General features: G+C 42.2%; 1 protein-coding gene across 3 annotated transcripts in view; it reads right to left on the reverse strand.

The window, feature by feature from the left end:
* The window catches only part of afg1lb (AFG1 like ATPase b), a 223,421-nt gene that overhangs the window by 40,961 nt on the left and 159,819 nt on the right, over nucleotides 1-22,641 (reverse strand). The gene's annotated exons all lie outside the window — the stretch shown is intronic.

Genomic DNA, 22,641 nt, shown 5'->3' on the forward strand with positions numbered 1-22,641 from the left:
GAACCGAATCCATTAATGCTATGTGTATACAATGAGAAGAAAGGACCATGGGGTTCTCTTACATGCAAAACAAGAGCAAGAGAACAGATCAGTCATTCTTCTGAAGAAACAGCTTTTGAAAATGTACTGAGATGGTACATCATTCAGACTAAATATGGCTAAGTAGCTTGTTATAAAAGTCAAATTAAAGCAGTGTGTTGAGAGAGCATGATACAGTTAAGCTTATAAAATATTATGAGTGAATGCATACAGATTTCAAATCAGAAATCAAGTAACTACTCAAGCTCTTCGGAACTGCATTATTATTTACAAAACAGTGCAGAGTAAAGTAACTGTCAAGGGTTCGGTAATAATCAAAGGAAATGATAAATGGAAATCAATCTGGGTATTGGTGCTTGAAGATCATTAAAAGTGAACAAAACGCAAAGGAGCAATTTGTACCTGAAAGCAGTCTTCAAATTGATATATTTTTTAAATCAAACTGTTTAAAATAAAGGCCAGGACTTTATATTTCACATCTGAAGTACTTTGGGATGTTTTTCTTACATTAAAGGTGTGGGATTGAGTGCAAATTGTTCTATTTTGACTTCAGTTAAGCAAGAGGAGATAAAGGTTATAGGTTATGATATGGGTTGCTCGGTGAAACATTTAAATAATTTCAGGATAACATTGTTCCTAAATTTCTTAACATTTGCTCAGTGTAATTTCTGTTTTGACTGGCTGAAATGCTCAGGCGGGTTACATGGCAAAGTAGCGACACGGCAAATTTGCTCATTAACTGCTCAAACTTTGTTGGAGTTAATCATGTATTTTACATAAAATGCTAAATGCATTACAATCTTGGTGCACATACTATTCCACATCATTCAAGAGACGTATTAGAATGTTAACAAAGGAAACATACCTGGCTCAGTCACAAATAGAATCAGGCAAAGTGAGCCAATGAATAGAAACTAATATGAAGACAAAACAAGTGGTCACAGTCTCAGTGCACCGGTGTGGGTGTTGGTGAAACTATACCAATGTAAAGCGGTATGAGACTGCAACTTCAACTGAGATAGCCAACAATTTAATTTAAAGTTGGGGTCTATTGATCTACTGGATACTATTAAATGCCATTGATGGTAACACCACTGCAAATACATTTTTGAAATTTATTATTTTAGGTTCCCTCATGTCACGCACTATAGTTGTAAAATCATTCACAATTTCACTTCATGTTTAATGCCAGTCTTCTCCTTTAGACTTTCTAATCTTCTTGGCTTCCCTTCTTAATCTGTAGTCGGCTTGATTTTCTTTTGTATTATCAGCCCAAATTTATCATATGCCTCTTTTTAAAGTCTCACTTAAATTTCTCTATTCATCCAAAGATCTCCTGTTGCACCCTCATTACTTCTTGTGGGAATATGGTTGATCTGCACCTTAATCAGTTTTCTTTAAAAGTTTCCCATGGTTTGTTCATTGCCTTGTTTAACATTTCCTTTCCAATTTATTTGGCTAGTTTCTTTTGCATCTCATTAAATTGGCTTTTTTCCAGTCAAGAACCTTTAACTTTTTCAGTTTCCTTTCCTTTCAAGTTTCCATATCGAGCCTAATTATATTATGGTTATTATTTCCTGGATGTTCCCCGATGCTTACTTTGCCTACTTGCCACACTTAATTTCCTAGAACGAGACCTGACATTGACACCTCCCTTGGTGGGCAAAACTGTACCAACCCTGGACACATTGCATCTATAACATCACATTTAGTGGGGAAACGATATATTTGTTTCACCCAATGACTATTGTCAGGAAGCAAAGGTAGGATATTGTACACTCTCGCCTGAGCCTTCTCTATTTGACCCATGAACTTTGAATATCAACCTTCAACTGCACTTCCACGTATTAGTACAAATAATTATAATCTCCTCTGGCATTGAAATTTCCACGTAGTACCAAAATATATTTTAAATATCATTATTAAAATCGACAGCATTATAATTGGCTCAGTTCAACATAACTGAGAATTCAATGTTTAAATAACTGGAACTAGTGACAGAATTTGCATCCAAAAGATGAAGCTGATATTCCTCTGTTTTGACGAGGTTTTATTCATTTAATTCATGTCTGCTGACAATGTAAAATTAACCCCAATGTCACTTAATAGTCTCAGACAAAAAACACACACAAATGTTAGACTATACTGCCTCATCTTTTTATAGCACCATTATTCCCCAGCCTTGCCAGAATTATATTGCAATCCTTAGTTAGAGGCAGTGTGCAGAGTTTTATTTTAATAGCCTATGCCACTTAACTCCAAAACTATGTTTTTAATTTCTTCTTATCATGTTGGTACCGAATTATGACCAGAAAACTTACCTCACTGCTGTTTTCGTACAAAGCGCTTGTAAAGAAAAATATAGAATGTCCTCAACATAGGCACCGATTTTAATGTTTGAAATAAAAAAGAGAATTATGGAGTAAATTTTGAAAAGTTGTTTTTTTTTTCTTTGGTTTCGCAAGCACACATTGGCTGTGCACCTCAGTTAAATATAAAATAAAGGGTGGCACGGTGGCACAGTGGTTAGCACTGCTGCTTCGCAGCACTGAGGACCCAGGTTCGATCCCGGCCCTGGGTCACTGTCTGTGTGGAGTTTGCACATTCTCCATGTGTCTGCATTGGTCTCACCCCCCAAAACGCCAAAGATGTGCAGGGTAGGTGAATTGGCCATGCTAAATTGCTCCTTAATTGGGAAAAAAATTGGGTACTTTAAATTTTAAAGAAAGTTTAATATAAATTACATCCCAGTTATCAACCTTTGCGTGCTTATTGAAAAAAAATTAGATCTAAGCTCACTATTAGCACTTTGTTACAAAGTGCATTTTTTGCATCATTTTTAAAAGGGTGGATTGGTGAAAATAATTTGTGTACTTTAATTAAATGTTTTCTTGTTCCAAAATACTTTCTTTGAAAGTTTTCTACATACAACTTTTCTGATTCACATTTTCAGAAGTATACTGAAAGACTGTTTTCTTGCTCATGTTCTGTTGTGCTGCACTGATCGATGTTTCCCAATGTTCTCCTGTGCTTTTCTGCATTGTGCCTTAACCTTGCCAACACTTCCCTTTTACACTTCCCTTTTAAGGGTTGGCCACTAGACAGTGGGTTTCCAGCACAGAGAACTAAAGAAATCAGCTGCACATAAAGAAACCTCTTAACATCAGTTACTGTATTTGAAAATTATTCGCATTTTCTACTTTATAAGCATTGTGACCATCTACAGGTCTCCTGCTGTGTATTCTTAAAGACACACACAATACCATGAATTCCAACTCATCATTAACAATTCTAATCATGCAAAGGGTTCTGTCACACCATGACTGACTGTAACTCACAGGAAAACATTTCCACTGTTGTGGACCAAAACTGAAAAACAAAACACCGAAAATTGTGAAAGTTTTTTACATGAGAATATTATTTAAGAAATAGACCTTAAAAGTTACTACATGCATGAGTAGCCTACACAATATATTAAAAATTGATTTTGCACATGACTTAAAAATAAACTTTATAACAATTCTGTTAGTGAGGCAATATTTCCCCCACCCCACCCCAGTCAATGATTAGAATATATGGTGGAGAACAGAGTAACTGTACGGAAAACAACATGTTATATAAATGTTCGGAGTCCTCAAGTATTAACAAAACAATTTAAAATAACAGTGCTTTGAAGATTATCCATGACAAGTAAAATTGATTCTTCAACATGTTTAAATAGTTTGAATGATTGCAGAAATATTTCAATTGCTTTCAACTTTTAGTTGTTTTTTTGTAGCAAATGGTGTTTCAGTTTAACACCATGGGCACAACTCTCCCAAAGATTTACAAACTAAGATTTACAAACGAAACACAGTGCGATTCCTGCTGGGCTGGTCGATGTGATCCAGATCGCACTCCACCCACAGTTGGAGGCATCTAATTCGCCCAACCTGGGGCTCAGCTGTTCAGTGCTAACAAGGGGGGGCTGCATTTAAACGGTCCCTCTGCACTCACTCCCAGTCAAGCCAGGAGAATGACAGCGCAGAGATTTGCTCCTTGATTCCTGGAGAAAGACCTGGCCTGGCTTCTAGAAGCCGTGGGGAGAGTCAAGGAACGCTGTACCATGTGGGTAGGAGCCTGGGATGCGGTGGCAGCTGCAGTCAGTGCCAGCAGCACGACAAGGACGACCGGCGTCCAATGTCAAAAGAAATGAATGACCTCCGACAAGCTGTCTCCTCCTGGCATTAATCCTGTAGTCACCTCTAGAATCTCACCATTAACCCATTCGCTGTCACCTTACAGCATTCCAACATCTTCCTCATAATGCCCCCCCCCCCCACCCCCAGGCACTTCTCATCACAATCCTTTCTGCCTAGGTGCAGTGCCCACACATGCCACCTGCTATAGATGCCCCCAGCCGGCCAAGTGTCCGGTTCACAATGTCTTCCTCTTGTCCCCGCTGGACACGGTATCGCACAATAAAAGACCGAGGGAGTAGACTGGTGGGGGATACCCATTTTGCGAGTCCTCACCACCTATGAGGAAAGGACGCTGGAGATCGTAGGGGAAGACACGGAGTGAGCAGTGACTGACAGCAAGGTTGGCTGATGCCAGAGAAGTGAGGATCCACTGCACTTTCATCCAGATGACATGTTTCAAATGAGTTGTTTATTTTCTAGATTCTGTTGTCCTTCCCATTCACTGAACCCATGTCCCTTGTATTGCCGGACCTCCATCAGATGAGGTGGGGTCATCGGAGAGAGAATCCAACCATCTCCCTTTAACATTAAATGGTATTACCGTCATTGAATCCCCCACGATCACCACTCTGGGGGTTACCACTGACCCCAAACTGAACTGGACTATCCATATACATACTGTGGCGACAAGAGCAGATCAGAGGCTGGGAATTCTGCAGCGAGTAACTCTCACCTCCTGACTCTGCAAAGCCTGTCCACTATCGGCATGACACAAGTCAAGAGGTCAGGAGTGAGATGAAATACTCTCCGCTTGTCTGGATGAGTACAGTTCCAATAACAATCGAGAAGCTCTACACCATCAATGGAAAAGCAGCACATTTGATTGGCAGCCCATTCATCACATTCAAATTTTACTCCCTCGTCAATGATGCACAGTGACAGCAGTGTGTAGAATATACAAGATAATCTACAACATGCAATACAACAGCTCACCAATGTTCCTTTGACCACGCCTTTCAAACTTGCAAACTCTACCACTTCGGAGGACAATGGCAGCAGACACATGAGAACACCGCCACCTGCATGTTCCCCTCCAAGCCACTCCCCATCCTCTTACAGTCACACCTGATGTTATTGCTGGACACGTCAGATTCCAGAGCAAAATCTGACTTGATAGATCCAAACTTTTTTTTAAAGAAGCCGTGGCGGGCAGTTACTGAAAACATTCACAGCAGCCTGCCAGTCTAGTTTAACAAAGGAATAAAACAGTTGTGAAGCAAGAAAATTGAAATATATTATACTAGGCACAAAAGGTTGGAAAGATTTCAATACAAACACCAGCAAATGAGTCAAATTGCGCTATCCTTTCACCCCAACCATACCTTTACAAGTGCATATAAATGCATAAAGATAACACAATTTACAATATCTATCTCATGCTCGAAAATTTATATTCAGTATGTGGACACACTACACTCCAAAAGAAGTGATGGATGCCACCAAAGCAAAGTCGATGGGTTTCCCAACAATCCCCAAGATACTTGCCACACCATGAGCCAACGGGTCTCACAGAAGCCTTTTTCATCAGGGCTTCCAATCTTCAAGTTCTCTCCCAAATGACACTTTCACTCAGAAGTCTTCAACAAGAACCCACCTCCAGGGTTTCAATCTCTCTTTCCGATGTTCCCTTCCCCTGGATCTGTACGTGCAATCAAGTGTCACCTTCCGCACACACTCCCAGTTATTCAGCCGTGCCAAGCAGAATAAAACTGCTCCAAAGGTCCGTAGTAAGGAGTCACCAATTTTCGGCTGTCTCCTCAAATCTCTGGCTTCTCTCAAGTCCCATTTATTCAAAGCTTGCTCCCTGCAGCTCTGTCTCTTTACGTTGGAGTCTTTGCCTCTGCTTCTTAATTTAACTTCACTAAACAGGGCCTTTTCAGAATCCTGTCCTTTTCTCTTGACTAGACGGTCTTCTTGGGGCCTCTTTCTAACCAACTCCCTGGTTTGGGTCCACCTTCTTTCTTTTAGGACCAGTCCCCTGCTCCCCTCCTGTGTCCTGCTCAATGGGTACTTTCTTTCTGAATAGTGCTTCTCGCCCAGGTCATCGGAACTTTTCACGTAATTTCACATTTGGGACTTTTTTCCCTTTTGCGCAGGTGTGCAGAACTAGGTTCCTGGCTGAAGATATAAAGAAACTAACTGCGTATAGGTGCAGAGCCACTTTTAAGCTTGGAAATAAGAAACAGCATACAAACTGCGCACGTGCTGCCATTTGTGGCCAGTGCCTATGCAGAACCTGAAGAATGAAAAAAAAAGAACTGCGCACATGCAGCCATTCTACAGCTTGGGCATGTGCAGAGTCTACTAGGGCCTGCAGGAAACTGTTGTTACTGACGTCCGAGGACCAGATCTCTGATTTAAAGGTATGTTTTTACCTACGCAAAAGGCTAGTTACAGGTCTAGCAAGTAAATAAGAAAACTAATAGAATGTTATCATTTATTATGAGGGGAATTGATTACAAAAGTAGGAAGATTATGAACAAAGAACAAAGATAATTACAGCACAGGAACAGGCCCTTTGGCCCTCCAAACCTGCACCGACCATGCTGCCCATCTGAACTAAAACCCCCTACCCTCCCAGAGACCATATCCGTCTATTCCCATCCTATTCACGTATTTGTCACGACGCCCCTGAAAAGCCACTATCGTCCCTGCTTCCACTACCTCCCCCGGCAACGAGTTCCAGGCTCCCACCACCCTTTGTGTAAAGAAAAAGTGCCTCGTACATCTTTAAACCTTGCCCTTCACACCTTAAACCTATGCCCCCGAGTAATTGACTCTTCCATCCTGCGGAAAAGATTCTGACTATCCACTTTGTCCATGCCCCTCAAGCTTGTAGACTTCGATCAGGTCGCCCCTCAACCTTAATCGTTCCAGTGAGAACAAACTACGTTTCTCCAACCTCTCCTCATAGCTAATGCCCTCCATGCAGGCAACATCCTGGTAAATGTCTTCTGCACCTTCTTCAAAGCCTCCACATCCTTCTGGTAGTGTAGTATGCTTCAGGTGTACAGGGCATTGGTGAGACCACATCGGGAGTATTAAGTACAGTATTAGTCTTCTTATTTGAGGAAGGATATAAATGCATTAGAAGCAGTTCAGAGGTTTTAATAGACTAATACCAGGAACAGGTAGGTTGTCTTATGAGGAAAGGTTGAAGTAGGCTTATAGCCACTCGAGTTGAGACGGGTACATAAGAACATAAGAACTAGGAGCAGGAGTAGGTCTGGCCCCTCGAGCCTGCTCCGCCATTCAATGAGATCATGGCTGATCTTTTGTGGACTCAGCTCCACTTTCCGGCTCGAACACCTGTATTCGTGTTTATTCTTCAAAAAACTATCTTTATCTTGAATACATTTAATTGTTTCACTGGGCAAGGAATTCCATAGATTCACAACCCTTTGGGTGAAGAAATTCCTCCTAAACTCAGTCCTAAATCTACTTCCCCTTATTTAGAGGCTATGCCCCCTAGTTCTGCTTTCACCCGCCAGTGGAAACAACCTGCCCGCATCTATCCTATTTATTCCCTTCAGAATTTTATGTGTTTCTATAAGATCCCCCCCCCCGCATCCTTCTAAATTCCAACGAATACAGTCCCAGTCTACTCAACCTCACCTCGTAATCCAACCCCTTCAGCTCTGGGATTAACCTAGTGAATCTCCTTCGCACACCCTCCAGTGCCAGTACGTCCTTTCTCAGGTAAGGAGACCAAAACTGAACACAATACTCCAGGTGTGGCCCCACCAGCACCTTATACAGTTGCAGCATAACCTCCCTAGTCTTAAACTCCATCCCTCTAGCAATGAAGGAAAAAACTCCATTTGCCTACTTAATCACCTGTTGCACCTGTAAACCAACTCTTTGCGACTCGTGCACTCGGACACCCAGGTCTCTCTGCACAGCAGCATGTTTTAATATTTTATCATTTAAATAATAATCCCTTTTGCTGTTATTCCTACCAAAATGGATAACCTCACATTTGTCAACATTGTATTCCATCTGCCAGACCCTAGCCCATTCACTTAAACCATCTAAATCCCTTTGCAGACTTCCGGTATCCTCTGCACTTTTTGCTTTACCACTCATCTTAATGTCGTCTGCAAACCTGGACACATTGCCCTTGGTTCCCAACTCCAAATCATCTATGTAAATTGTGAACAATTGTGGGCCCAACACTGATCCCTGAGGGACACCACTAGCTACTGATTGCCAACCAGAGAAACACCCATTAATCCCCACTCTTTGCTTTCTATTAATTAACCAATCCTCTATCCATGCTACTACTTTACCCTTAACGCCATGCTTCATTATCTTATAGCAACCTTTTGTGTGGCACTTTGTCAAAATCTTCCTGGAATACCACATCCATTGACTCCCCGTTGTCTACCGCACTGGTCATGTCCTCAAAAAATTCCATTAAATTAGTTAGGCACGACCAGCCCTTTATGAACCCATGCTGCGTCTGTACAATGGGACAATTTCCATCCAGATGCCTCACTATTTCTTCCTTGATGATAGATTCCAGCATATTCCCCACTACCAAAGTTAAGCTAACCTGCTTCTGCCTACCTCCTTTTTTAAACAGTGGTGTCATGTTTGCTCATTTCTAATCTGACGGGACCCCCCTGAGTCTAGTGAATTTTGGTAAATTATCACGCGTGCATCTGCAATTTCCCTAGCCATCTCTTTTAGTACCCTGGGATGCAGTCCATCAGGTCCAGGAGACTGGTCTACCGTTAGCCCCATTAGCTTGCCCATGACTACCGCCTTAGTGATAACAATCATCTCAAGGTCCTCAGCTGTCATAGCCTCATCTCCATCAGTCGCTGGCATGTTATTTGCGTCTTCCACTGTGAAGACCGACCCAAAAAACCTGTTCAGTTCCTCAGCCATTTCCTCATCACCCATTATTAAATCTCCTTTCTCATCCTCTAAAGGACCAGTATTTACCTTAGCCACTCCTTTTTTTGTTTTATATATTTGGAGAAACCTTTACTGTCTGGTTTTATATTCTGAGCAAGTTTACTCTCATAATCTATCTTACTCTTCTTTATAGCTTTTTTAGTAGCTTTCTGTTGCCCCCTAAAGATTTCCCAGTCCTCTGGTCTCCCACTAATCTTTGCCACTTTGTATGCTTTCAACAGCATACAAAGGGCATTTCTCGCCAAGGTCAAAAGAAAACCCGGCAAAGTATGTGGTGATATGCCTGTAAGCAATATTGCAGAAGACTGGTGGTGGGTCCTTCAACCAGCAGGTGGCAGTACAGACACACCATGTGGTCTCCAGACAGGGGCCATGTGATAAAGCACTCAAATATAAGTGCGGGCACATTGGTAATCGGCAAATGGTTGTAAGCCGTACAAGTCGGCAAATGTGCCTCGGTGCAGTGCACGATAACTTGCTCTGAAACAGATAATTATCTTACCATACATGATTCAATAAAGATCTGGTTTGGACAAGTCACAAGTCGTTTGGCAGATTCCTTGCTAGACATTGAACACCAAACACAACATCACACCAAGAGCGCTGAATATTTGAAGATAACACTGGCAGTGACAAAGTTAAAATTCAGCAGACAGACCGACCAGGCGAACTGCAGCCTGTGGCGACTCAACACACTAGAAGATGCTGAAGTGCGAGATGGATGCGTTTTCCTTCAATTTGATACTCTCACTTATTTCCTGAGATATCCACGGTCAACTTTTCCTCTTTCTACCGTCCTTTCTTTTCGTTGGTATAAACTTTTGCTGAGCACTGTGAAAAATCGCTTGGAAGGTTCTCCACTGTTCCTGAACAGTTTCATCATAAAGTCTTTTCTCCCAGTCTACCGTAACCAGCTCTTCTCTCATCCCATTGTAATCACCTTCGTTTAAGTACAAAACAGTAGTGTTTGATTTTACCTTCTCATACTCCATCTGTATTTTAAATTCCACCATATTGTGATCGCTCCTTCCGAGGGGATCCCGAACTATGAGATCATTAATCAATCCTGTCTCATTACACAGGACCAGATCAAGCATCGCTTGATCCCTTGTAGGTTCCATTACATACTGCTCTTGGAAACTATCACTGATACATTCTATAAACTCCTCCTCAAGGCCTCCTTGACCGATTTGGTTAAACAATCAACATGTAGATTAAAATCCCCATGATAACTGCTGTACCATTTCTACATGCATCAGTTATTTCTTTGTTTATTGCCCGCCCCACCGTAATGTTATTATTTGGTGGCCTATAGATTACTCCGATCAGTGACTTTTTCACGTTACTCTTCCTGATTTCCACCCAAATGGATTCAACCTTATCCTCCATAGCACCAATATCATCCCTCACCACTGCCCGGATGTCATCCTTAAATAACAGAGCTACACCACCTCTCTTACCATCCACTCTGTCCTTCCGAATAGTTTGATACCCTGGGATATTTAACTCCCAGTCGTGACCATCCTTTAACCATGTTTTAGTAATGGGCACTAAATCATACTCATTCATGGTGATTTGCGCCATCAACTTATTTCCTTATTCCAAATACTACGAGCATTCAGGTAAAGTACCCTTATGTTGGCTTTTATACCTCCGTTTTGAATCTTAACACCTCTATCGGTAACCTCTCCCAACTTATGTTTCCTTTTAACTTTTCTCCTAAGTTTTCTTATCGTTGAACCCATATCTTCATGTAATAATCTGCTGCTTCGCTTTCCATTCATGTTTTTACTTCCCGTTTTATTCCTTTTAGTATTACTGCGCCAGTCACTGAGCACCCCTCAGTCACTGTACCCCTGTACTGTGGCCCTTTTTGATTTTTGACTATGGCTTCTCTGCCTTACACTTTCCCCCTTACTGCCTTTTGTTTCTGACCCCGTTTTACTTACCTCCGACTTCCTTCATTGGTTCCCATCCCCCTGCCACATTAATTTAAACCCTCCCCAACAGCACTAGCAAACACTAGGACATTGGTTCCAGTCCTGCCCAGGTGCAGACCGTCCGGTTTGTACTGGTTCCACCTCCTCCAGAACCAGTTCCAATGCCCCAGGAATTTGAATCCCTCCCTCTTGCACCATCTCTTGAGCCACACATTTATCCTATTTATCCTGACATTCCTACTCTGAGTAGATGACTTGATTGTAACCTTTAAGATTCTGAGGGGTATTGACAAGGTGGATGTGGAGAGGATGTTTCCTCTTGTCAGAGAATCTTGAACTAGGGATTACTTGTTTAAGATGGAGATGCCAAGAACCTTTTTCTCTCAGAGGGTAGTGAGTTGCTGGAACTCTCTTCCTCAAAAGGCTGTAGAAGCAGAATCATTGAACATTTTTAAGGCAGAGCTGGATAGATTCTTTATTAACAAGGGGGTGCAAGGTTTTCGGGGTAGCCATGAATGTATGGCGAGATTACAATCATATCAATTTATTGAATGGCGCAGCAGGTTTAAGAGGCCGAGTGGTCTACTCCTGTTCCTAATACGTACGTTTGTATGTCCTTTTCTTTGTCACCATCATGACTTGGAACTATATCGCCATTCCTTCACTGTTGATGGGTCAAAATCCTGAAACTCTCCCCCAACAGCACTGTTGGTGTAACTACATCACATGGACTGCAACGGTTCAGGAAGGCGGCTCACTTTCTCAAGGGCAATTAGGGATGGGCAATTGTGAAAGAAAGATAATAATTAAAAATCTAATCATTTCACGGCCACCTTTACTAGCTTTTCATTTCAGATTTATTTCATTAGCTAATCCAAATTCACAAACTCATTGGTGGTAACTGAACTGACATCGCACTATTATGTGTCCAGGTCACGTAGTCACAACGTTACTGTATCTGCAAGTCAACTACACATCAGCAAATACCTTTGAAAGTCCATAAACACACCAACCACACTTCTGTTTTCAATCATATCTGTTACTTCACTAAATATATAAATAAAGTTAGTTGAACACTGTTTTCTTTGAACAAATCCATTCTCTCATTTATTGGCCCATATTTTTCTAAAAGTCAAATACCTTTGTCCCAGATTATTTCCTCTATACGTTACCCCTGCCACCAATTGCTGATCAATAGCAACCAGAATTATTTCACTCCAGTTTTATGAGCAGAGGTTTAACATTTGCAATCATCCAGTCACCTCCTCCATATCTGAGGAGCATTGAAAGATCATTATCCAGGCTGTGCAGTTCCTGGGACAGAAACATGTACATATTTAGAGATATCCAAAATTTATGGGCAGCCATGGATTCCTTTATTTATTACTCCTTTCCAGTTGATTCCTCCTGTTGGTACAAATGTGCATGGCAGCCACAAGTGGGCACAATGCAATTTTCAATACACTACACAGACCCTCTGCAGTTTCTACCCTTATTTTCTTCAGTAACCTGGGATGCATCCTTTTTAAGTACCTCTCTGTATCTATTGATATCCTACCTACTATATGATTATAGAAACATAAGAAACAGGAACACTAGGCTATTCGGCCCTTCAAACTTGATCCGCTATTCGAAAAGTTCGTAGTTGATCTTCTACTTCAACTGCACCTTCCCACACTAACCTTAGTTCCCTTTGTATCCAAAAGTCTATTGAGCTCAGCCTTGAAAATGTTCAACAATTCAGCATTCGCTGTTCTCTGGGAAATGGACAAAGTTTCACAACCCTTTGAGTGCACAAATTTCACATCTCAGCCAAAAATAACTGACCCCATACTCTGAGATACTTGAGAATGTGACCCCCCTGGCTCACCACCACCTTCTCAAAGGCAATTAGCTGGCCCTGCCAGCAATGCTTACATCCCATAAATTAACAAAAATTTAAATAATTTAATTTTTGGTTCCTGATTGGCTCCACTCTTCCTCTTTCTCTACATCTATGCTTGAAAAAATGTTGAAATTCTCCGACCCCCTGCCGAGTTGGAGGATCATCTCGGCGCCACGCCGCCCCAATGCCAGGACACAATTGTGGAGAATCAGGGCCACCAGTGCCAGAGTGGTCAGCGTGGCACCGGTCGGGCTATGCGTTGACTCTCCGGCCCAGGCCGGCACCGGTCGGCGCATCGATTCTCCGGGCCAGATGGGCCAAGCGGCCGTCAACAAAAAGCCGAGTACCGCCGGCTCAGAGGATGTTAGAACGCCGTCCTAACATCCTCTGAGCCTGCGGGACCTCGCCGTTGAAGGGCCTGGGTGCGGTCTGTGGAGGGGAGAGTGGGGTCCAACGCTGGGGGGGGGGGGGGGGGCTCCGTAGTGGCCTGGCCCGCGGTTGGGACCCACTGATCGGCGGGCCAGCCTCTCTGCCCCCCGGCCTCCTTTCCTCCGTGCTGGCTCCTGTAATCCTGCGCCATTTGGCGTCAGGGATGCCGTGGGGAAGGCCACTGCGCATGCGCCAGTTGGCGCCGGCCCAACTGTGCATGCGTGGAGTCTGCGACGCCGGGTTCAGGCCGGGATCGGCAGTTGGGGTGGCGGAGGCCGTTCCAGCGCCGTCCTAGCCTCCTGTGGGCCGCAGAATGGGATCCCAGAACGGGCGCCGACGCCGGAGTAAAACACTCCCATTTTTACTCCAGCGTCGACACTTAGCCGCCCGTTGGGAGCATCCCGCGCAAGATCTCCGCTGTAATCTCTGTATTCAGCTTTGGTCTCTACTGTATTACAGTTGTCATAAGCCTCTTTTTTCTGTTTCACTTTGATGTCTATATCTTTGATCATTCAGGGAGCGCTCGCTTCAGATGCTCTTCCTTTCTACCCTTCTGGAATTCCTCAACTCTGTACCTGAATCATTTCCTCATTGGAGGCCCCCATAGCACAATTACTGTTCTGCCTCCCAATTTTTGATTCAAATCCACTTGGGCAAGATCGCCTGTCAAGTCATTGAAATGAGCATTCCTCCAGTTAGCCATTTATATGATAGATTACTCTCAGTTCTTTTTCATGTCATCAGGTTCAAAATAGTTCGTACTTGGCGTTTCCTTCAAGCATCGATGAGGAAGACATGGGGAAACCATCCCATGTATTCTTTTACCCAGTCACATAATTCATGGCTGATACAACTCAAAAAGTATACATTTAAAATAGTTATGATCACTGTTCTCCAATGAGCCTTGACTGAATCATGTTCCATTTGACCTAATTCATAATTCAGAACTCGGTCCACCACGGTTTCCTTCTGCATTAGGCTGGAAAAATACGGATTACGAAAGTTTTCTTGTACATATTTCAGAATCCCTCCCCTGCTATGCAACTTACACTGTTATTATCCTAACCTATATGAGAATAACTGAAATCACCCTTCATCAGTACTCTTGCATCTTTCTATAATTTGACTGCAAATTTGCTCCTCCACCTTCTTGCCACTATTTTGTGCCCTATGGTGTACACTAGATCACATAATAGTTCCTTCATTCTAACCAAATAAAGTCTATCTTTGTTTTATCAACTACATCATCGCTTTGCAGTGTTATAATAGTTTTTTTTTGATTAAGACCACCATGCCCCTCCTCTCCGTTTCTTCTTTCTCTCTTTCCTAAACACTTTAACGACAGAGGTATTAAATTCCCAATCCTCCCACTTTTTAGTCAGATCTATGAACCATAATCATTGCACAGCAAGTAAGTATGATTTGTGGAATTCTTGCTGCATTCAGAGCTCACCTGGATGCAATGGCACCTGTCAATTGCCATCATTAACACTAAAAATAAATTCTCATTCAAAAACAAATAACAGTAAGAAGTCTTATAACACCAGGTTAAAGTCCAACATGTTTGTTTCAAACACTAGCTTTCGGAGCACTGCTCCTTCCTCAGGTGAGACTTTTGAGATGTTTGAAACAAACCTGTTGGACTTTAATCTGGTGTAGTAAGACTTCTTACTGTGCTCCCAGTCCAACGCCGGCATCTCCACATCATAAAAACAAATAAGGCAGCACGGTGGCTCAGTGGGTTAGCACTGCAGTCTCACGGCGCTGAGGTCCCAGGTTCGATCCCGGCTCTGGGTCACTGTCCGTGTGGAGTTTGCACATTCTCCCCGTGTTTGCGTGGGTTTCACCCCCACAACCCAAAGATGTGCAGGCTAGGTGGATTGAACACGCTAAATTGGCCCTTAATTGGAAAAAATTAATTGGGTACTCTAAATTTTAAAAAAATAAAAAAATAAATAAAAACAAATAAAACCACCCAATTTTAAAAATTGGGAGTGATTCCAAAGCTTTATTCACATCCCAGGATTCTTCCAAGTATTCATTATTCTCTAACTTCATCCAAGTTATTGTACAGTAACTTTTCATAAACCCGGTTTCTTCCAAGTGTAAAATGTAAAAAAGGTTATACTAAAATGGTGCTTGGTTTATAACAACGCAGCAGAATAATTGTTCTTCAACTGTAAACACCCTATAGTCTATTCAACAGAAACAACCGGGGAGGAAAATGTGTTTTTTAATATTAAAGTGGAATGTTGTCCTTCATTAAATCTATTTTAATTAATTAATAATAATAATCTTTATTGTCACACGTAGGCTTGCTTTAACACTGCAATTATTCATGCGTTTAAAATATCTTGAAATGTTTTCACAGAACAAAGCCCTAAGGAAGTGGAGAAAAACGCATTTTAATTCTTTGACTGATGGTGGATACCAGAACCTTCTGGCTCTTCGGCCAGATAGTTCTTGCTTCATCCACTGTAGTTCCCTTACGTTACAAAAGTGAGAGCACTGAGACATTCCAAAGTTATGAAAGATGTTGTTCTTTCATAATCACATCAGGAAGAAAGGGGGCAAATAAGTGAGGTGTGAGAGTATTTTTTGTGATTTGGGAGCATTGTTGAACAGATGAACATAGTACAGTTGTAAAAAGTCACAGCAACTTCTACTAAATGGATGGACTGGAGAATTGTACGTGGGTGTTTCTAGTTACATTGCACATTGATTTGACAAAAAGTAAACGTGATTTTCAGAGGAATAGTTGCTTCCTGTTTAGCAATCAGTCCCAAGGAAAATAATGAAACAATGTCTGTAAGTAGAGTTGCTTGTATACCATTTTTCTTTGGAACAGATGTCAAAATTACAGACTTTTTTTCATAAACTGTCATGAATTTTAAATTGCTTTATTTCCTTTGTAATCAAAGAAGCAGACGGTGACTTTTGATCCCATGTTTAAAGTAGCTCATTTCAACAACAGAGTGACTGATAGGAAATTGTTCACGGTGTTTGAATATTCACAGTTACAACATGTTATTTTCCTGCCGAATGGATTGAGAGAACTGTGCTGAGCTTCACATTTGAATAACAGATATTATTCATATTTTATTATGCAACACTTGTTCAATGCATATTTGAAATGCAACTTCATCAAGTTACTCTTGAAAACAGTTTTGAAAAAGAAATTGAGGGATTAAAGGATATTTTTGCCTCACTTCTGGTGATTTCTGGTGCATTAGTAAATAGATAGCTCACTATCAAATCACAAAGAAAAACCATCAATTTATCCTATTTTACTGCTTTTGGTATCAATTTAATTATAAATTATTTTTACTAGTAACCAAAAAAAAAATCTATTTTTTCAAAATTACTATTATATTTCCACAGAAAAAGACTTACAAAGAGTAACTGAATGTTTCTCGATGTACGTATTTTTACTTTTTGCTCATACTACATTCAGCAGATCTTTTGCTTTCATATTTCTCTTTCAGCTGCAAATATATATTAGGTGTTTCATCTACTAATATTAGATTCATGTTTCAAGCCAAGTCACTCAAAAATCATTTGACAGCGTAGTGCAAAACCATGTAAAAGTCAGTAAATAAATAACTAAAAAAGCTACTCTGAAACCTGGTCAGAACATGCAAGGATAGGAAAGTGTCAGTCAGCAACGTTTACAGGAGCAGTACCACACCCAGTATGACTCGTGCTAACATTAAGGTACGACAAACCCATTGACCACTAATTTTCCTCTACTGTGGCCATTTTCTGTTCTCAAGTATGTGGTGCCAGACTTGTTTCTAGGCTACTGTAGATCACGACAGAAAGGTCGACCAGGCGTCAAAGACAATCTGCCAAAGATCATGTTTTTGCATGCATTCAGCATATACGTCAACCATCCTCTTCAGCCACGACATACTACACTTCCATTAGATTTTTCACCCCAGTATTACAAGTTTTACTTAATATTTCTTCATAACTGGGCACAAGGGATCAAACATGAAATACAAGCTGTGTTGCGAAGATGAGTGGGAGTTTAAAATACACCCTCAAAAAGTGGTAAACAATGAAAATAAATTAGTTTCCCCCACAAAATGAAGTAAGTATGAAGCTGGTTTCAAGCTAAAAGTCATAACATTTGCAAACTCATCAAATAACTGTGCTGCACTGAGAGAATTCGGTGTTAGAGGAAAAACTAGTAAGAGAATGGAATCCACCCTCAGTTGTATAGAACCTTGGTATGGCCGCACTTGGAATATTGCGCACAATTCTGGTCACCACACTACCAGAAGGATGTGGAGGGTTTGGAGAGGGTGCAGAGGAGTTTTACCAGGATGTTGCCTGGTCTGGAGGATGTTAGCTATGCGGAGAGGCTGAATAGACTTGGACTGTTTTCATCAGAACGACGGAGGTTGACGGGTGACCTGATAAAAAATGGGGCTCGTTTAGCTCAGGGCTAAATCGCTGGCCTTGAAAGCAGACAGGGCAGGCCAGCAGCGCAGTTCAATTCCCATACCAGCCTTCCCGAACAGGCGCCAGAATGTGGCGACTAGGGGCTTTTCACAGGAATTTAATTTGAAGCCTATTTGTGACAATAAGCGATTTTCATTTCATTTCTTTTTTTTTTAAAGAGGTCTACAAGATTATGAGGGACATGGATACAGGGGTTTAAGGTCCGTGGGGCAAAGTTTAGAAGGGATGGTAGGTTTTTTTTTTTTTGGTTTTTTTTTTTTTACACAGAGGGTGGTGAATTCCTGGAACGCGTTGCCAGCGAGGTTGTGAAAGCAGATACATTAACAGCGTTCAAAAGGCATCTTGACAAATAATCATCATCTTTATTTGTGTCACACATAGGCTTACATTAACGTTGCAATGAAGTTACTGTGAAAAGCCCCTAGTTGCCACATTCCGGCGCCTGTTCAGGTACATAGAGGGAGAATTCAGAATGTCCAATTCACCTAACAGCACATCTTTCGGGTCTTATGGGAGGAAACCGGAGCACCTGGAAGAAACCCATGCAGACACGGGGAGAACGTGCAGACTCCGCACAGACAGTGATCCAAGCCGGGAATCGAAGTTGGAACCTGTGAGGCAACAGTGCTAACCATTATGTTACCATAAATATCTTGGTAGGATGGGTATAGAGGGATATGGCACAAGGAAGCGCTGAGGGTTTTGGCCAAGGTTAGTATCAAGACCGGTACAGGCTTGGAGGGCCGAAGGGCCTGTTCCTGTGCTGTATTGTTCTTTGTTCACCCTGAAGATGTTTCAGATTAAATGCACCATGAGAACAGGGAAAATTCACTGAACTTGAGAAACATGTATCAGAATGGGTCCTCAAAAATCGTCGGAACAATTACACCATCGGCAGAAATGCATAAAGGCACTTAAGTGAGAATGGAGGCCTTGTGGTGCAGTGGGCAGCATCCCGACCTATGAGCCAAAAGATCCAGGTTTGAGTCCCACCCCAGGACTTGATGGCCAAGGAGGGGACATTCATAACACCGCCAACAGGTTGACTACCTTCCAACACACCACCAATGGCAGACGATAAGAGTGGGAGACGTCTGGTCACACATGTTTGCTGTGGTGTGGTACCTCTCAAGGTATAAGCCTCTGGTGAAAGGTTAATGATCTGTTCCAGATGAAAGTCTGCCTTGTGGACAAATAAGAGCAAGAGGAGAAACAACAACAACCACATCTTAAGTGAGCCACATTGAACCCGGAGTTCAGAAAAGACTTCAGAAAGCAACAGCTAAGTTGGTGTAGCTGCTTGACGGAACAACAAAGTCCGGCATCACGACGGAGGTCCAAGATTGCTCAGATTCCCAGAGATTACCAAAAGACCTCGATGCCAAGATGATCACTTTGGAGCGATTGATCAGGGAGCAGTAAAAGCACAAGTAGCCATTATGTCACATTGACAGGGATGGTTGTGGAGAGATGATTCTGTAACCAAAAGTGCAAAATCTGTTCTCTCGCTTTCAGTCAGGGGTTTCTTTTATGATGGGGAGGGGTCTGTGGAAGGGCTTCCTTTAGTCAGGAGAGTCACTGTGGGGGGGGGGGGGGGGGGGCCCATTACAGGGGTCACGGGGGGTCACCCCCATAATTGGGAGTGAGGAGAGTTGGGGCTATTTTGTGATGCCGGGGGGAGGGAGAATGAGAATCGGACCAATATGGAGAAATTGGTGCCAATTTGTGGTGCGTGGGGGAATCGGGGCCGATTTGCAATGCATGGGGGTTGGGGGGTCAGGGCCGGTTTGCGGTACGGAGGAGGAGATCCGGGCCAATTTGTGGTGCGGGGGTGGGGATCAGGATCAATTTGCAGTGCAGGGGTGTGGGGTTAGGGCTGGTTTGAGGTGCAAGGGGGAGGGCAGGCCCGATATGCGGGGGGGGGGGGGGGTGCTGGCTGCGGGATAGCGTCCCAATAGCGTGATTCCCTGGGAATCCCTCACATTCCATGCCATGTATAATTTTGCATGGCGTAGAACACTGAATTGCATCTAGCTTTACTACTGCAAGGTGCAAACTGGTGCTATTCAGCTCTGCTGGAAGTACATAGAACTGGATTCTCCGACGGCTTGATCCTCCGATTTGCTGGCAGCGCACTCAATTGAATTTCCCGATGGCGCAAGGGTGCCCACAATGGGAGATCCCATTGGCAGGATGGTGGATCCCGCTGCCAGCAGGGCGCGCGCACCAGAAAAACGAGTGAGGTGGGACGGAAAATCCCGCCCATAGTCTCTCAAACGGAGAATCCACCCCATGATGTGTGGCTCACTATAACTACACCTGTACAACAATGATTTTAGTTCTGCAAGGACGCTTTCTGTTCCTTTCGTCTTTACCATTTTGGTTCATGGATCATTAAGGAGATGTACCTCATACAGCGCTAAGAACCAGGGTTAGATCCCGGCCCCAGGTCACTGTCTGTGTGAGGTTTGCACATTCTCCCTGCGTTGGTTTCAGCCATCCTAAATTGCCCCTTAATTGGAAAAAAATAATTGGGTACTCTAAATTTGTCTTTAAAAACTTAATGAAGCTATACCTTTAAGTTGAGCAGAGGAAGCATAAGAGTCAAAGTACCAAATAATACACTGTGTTATAAAGTTTTGTATTTTGGGCAGAAGAATCAGACTTTATGGCACCCAAGAAATTGGAGGAGTTTATTTCAATTGGTTGGCTGGTGGCGAATGGATTGGCCAGGGACAGTATTCTGCCCGGCAACTGGGTAATTGTTTACTGTCAGGTGGGGTTTTTCGGAGAGAACCTAGAAGCAACTGGACCCCAAGGTGGAAGCACCTCTGTTCTACTGCCTATTGTCTTTGAAGGCAGAAGCTTCTGGACCCTGAAAGGAGAAGCTGTCTCTCTCCGATGCTGTCTCTCTCCGATGCTGGTTGCATGTTATTTTTGTGAGTCTACAGTGAAAACTATTACAAGCTGAAAGGATAACATCCATCTGAGAGCTCAGACTGAAGAAACTAACTGGAAGAGATCCATCTGAAACAAAGATTCTGATCCTTTTACTTTCATCATCATTCTACACCCCTCTTTCCCCTCTGTGTGTGTGTATGTATGCGTGCATGTATGTAAGTATCTACGTGTGCAAGTATGTATGTATGTATGTTTGTATGTGAGTATGTAAGTAAGTATGTATGTAAGTATGTATGTGTGTGCCAGTTGTATAGGTTACCTATTTAATTATAGTTACTGTTGATAATAAAAAGTGAATAGAGTTTAAATTTACAAACCTGGTGACTCGTTATTGGGCAACGGAAGACCTCAGGTAAGTTAAAATAAAAGTTAATTTCAACTGTGTTGCGACACAGGGTCTAGTGGGCTGAAATTGACCGTGCACTGGCCCAGGGTGTCGCAACAGTTCTATTCATGTTGTTGTATTGCAGCAGTTTGAGATGCTCATCATTATATCGTGCACATAACTTGGTTAAAATATCATCCATGCCTTTGGTCTAATTTTTCCCAGTTCAGATAATAATAGTAAAGCATGCAGGCTCACTGCCATATAAAGGAATAATGAACACACACATGCATTGTACACTATAAGCTAGCTATATACAATGATTATAGATTGGCTGTATCCTGCAAGTTATCAATAGAACTGCAAACTGCAAATGAGAGTTTAAGGATTCTAAAATGCAAAAGCCCCTAAAAACCATCCAGGCATTTAGATTTGTGCTTGCAGTATGATATCAGGCTCGTTTCCTTGGTCAACTTTATAGTGGCGCACATTAATTTGGATTTTTCTGAAAATATAACATAACCAAATAAGCCATATCTTATCACATGGCAGATCAGGCTCGAAGGCCCAAAAGGCCTACTCATTCATCTAAGTTCTTTGTCCCTATGTTCCTATCTTCTTCAGAATGGATGGGAGTAGCTGAATGATTAGTAAATAAACATTCACAGATTGCAAATTTGGTCCTTAATTTGCCAATGTTACCCTCTGCTTTAAGTAGATGTCAAATCTGTTCAAATGTGTTTTAATCAGAAAAGCAGGGCAGCGAACAGAAATCCGAAAACGGCCTGGGATCTTGCTTTATACCATTTGTTTTAAATGCGCAACACCATAAAAGCATACAAACTATAATTTAGGTTCAACTCACTTGTGCTATTAAACCGGTGTTGGTGTTAGCCTCAGCACTTCAACTCGAGCTACCTACTCAAATTCAATTTTCTTGCATTTTTCCCAAATTCATTCATACTTTTGCTTTTCAAATCCTTCTACAATTCCCATCCAAGAGACAATTTGTCGGTCTAGTTTTTAAAAAAATTGTCCAACCCCCCACTTCATTTTTTCAGTGGTGATCTTTTATCTGTCCATTGTCACCAGTCGAAATAATCTTCCACTATCCTCTCAAAATCTTGACACCTTCTATTAGATTTCCCCTTTAAGGGGCAGCACGGTGGCGCACTGCAGTCTCATGTCGCCAAGGTCCCAGATTCGATCCCGGCTCTGGGTCACTGTCCGTGTGGAGTTTGCACATTCTCCCCGTGTTTACGTGGGTTTCACCCCCAAAACCCACAGATGTGCAAGCTAGGTGGATTGGCTACGCTAAATTACCCCTTAATTGGAAAAAATTAATTAGGTACTCGAAACTTAAAAAAAGATTTCCCCTTTTACTTCTGTGTTGCAGTGGGAAAAATATTTTTTGAACCTTTCTACATAGCT

Source organism: Scyliorhinus canicula, chromosome 6, assembly GCF_902713615.1.
Source record: "Scyliorhinus canicula chromosome 6, sScyCan1.1, whole genome shotgun sequence".
In the NCBI taxonomy this organism is placed as follows: Eukaryota; Metazoa; Chordata; class Chondrichthyes; order Carcharhiniformes; family Scyliorhinidae; genus Scyliorhinus; species Scyliorhinus canicula.